Raw genomic sequence first — 1904 nt, 5'->3', positions numbered from 1 at the left:
GAATTCCTACAAAACCTTCCGCATGGACCGAGTGTTATTCATTAGATGGTGAAATACTCCTTAGCAGCGAGTCTCAATCATTAGGCTGCGTCCAAAGAAGGACAAGCCGTGCTGAGCCATGCGGACGCTCCGCGCGGAGCCCCGGCATCCTCAATGAGGACGTCTTTAGAGGGCGCTCACGCGAGTGTCCGCAGGCGTGCTGACAAGTTGGATTTTTCAGCCGACAGCCAAGCTGTTTTTCAGCGCACTGTCGGCTAAAAACATCCAATCAGCGCGAAGCAGCGTCAACGTCACGGCGCCGTGATGTTGACGTCATTGCGGCGCGGGTGATTGGCCCAGCGACGTCACTGCCCCGCCTCCCACCACCTCCCCCTGCCTCCCGATCGCCCACGCTGGCTCGCCTGCATGTGCATGAAATCTCACAGCCTCAGCGTCAGCGCGCCTCAGCGTCGGCGCGCCTCAGCACTGCTCCGCCCTCTATGGCCCCAGCCTTAGAAGTATCACTGGCGTAAGGCAGCCTTACATTTTTGGAGAGTGTCGGTTATTGGAAAAGCAGTACTACTCATTGGGAACGAATGAGACTCATTAGCAGTCACTTAATTGAAACACGTCTCAATCATCAGAACAGTCTCTTATTTGGTGTAAGTATTACTATTTGAAGTGTCACTCATTAACAGGCAGTAATTAATATGAAGTGTGTCTCAAACACTGCAGTATAGTTTCTTATTTGGGGCGAGTCTTGCTCATTAGGCGTGCCCCGCTCTGACTGGAACGCAGACTTAATCATTTCCATTGAGTCTCTCGTTGGAAGTCAGTCCTACATACATGTAACATTATTGTCAGCATTAACTTCTGTTGATTTTCTTTTTACATTAAACAGTTACTTTTTCCTTCAGCCTCCCTCTAATAATTGTCTCATCTCACTATTTGGGGGCAGGGTGGCCAGGTGTCCAGTATTGAGCCAGACTGTCTTGTATTTAGACACTGTCCAGTTAAAATGTTTGAGGTAATACTGGACATGTATGTGTTCGGCATTACCTATCTGGGCGTGGGAACTGACCGGCTTGGGTGGGGGCTGTGGGATCTCCCTGAGCGGGGAGGGCTGTTGCTAGAGGGCTGGGCAGTTTACTCCATCCTGATTGCTGCTGGGTAAGGCTGCGCTTATAGTCCCGGCGACGTCGCATCAAAACAAATGTATTGAATCCATCGCATGCGCTTATAGTAGGAGCGACGCGACGGCGTGACGGAGCGACGGCTTAGTCGCGATCGCTGGAATTTAATTTTATTTTTTCAGCGACCACAGCGTGACGTCAGCGTCGCTGTCGCAAGGACTATAAGCGCGGCCTAATGCAGCCAATCAGGAGGTGTCAGGAGCCTGGGGGTGGGACCAAAGAGAGGAGGAAACAGCATGGAGCGCAAAGAGGGTGTGTGTGTGTCTCAAGCGCATCGCACCTTTCACCATTGTGTCCAGTATTTTTGGAGAAGCCGCCTGGCAACCCTACATGGGGCCACAAGGCACTCAGGATTTGAGGTTAGCATTATACTAAGCCCCTTTAGCTTAGGAAATACAAGTCTTTATATGTATAGACAGTTATCCTCCGACCACAAGAAGCAAAACCTGCAGAATTATTGTGTAAAGCATAAGGCTGCGCTTATAGTGCGGGTGACGGCGACAGCGCGTCAAAACAAATGCATTGCAGCCATCGCGTGCGCTTATAGTAAGCGCGACACGACGGCGGCACTATAAGCGCGGCCTAACAAGTTAAATCAGGTAAAGGGGGGGAGGGGCTTTTAGTAACAGAGCTGCAGGATCCTCGTACACAGGAGTTGGAAAAAGAAAACCTCAGAGCACATTGCTTTGCCGCTGAATACTAATAACAGTAACACAGTGAGGGGATGTGGGC

Source organism: Ascaphus truei (genome assembly GCF_040206685.1).
Source record: "Ascaphus truei isolate aAscTru1 chromosome 13 unlocalized genomic scaffold, aAscTru1.hap1 SUPER_13_unloc_3, whole genome shotgun sequence".
Lineage (NCBI taxonomy): Eukaryota > Metazoa > Chordata > Amphibia > Anura > Ascaphidae > Ascaphus > Ascaphus truei.
This window is presented reverse-complemented; position numbering follows the sequence as displayed.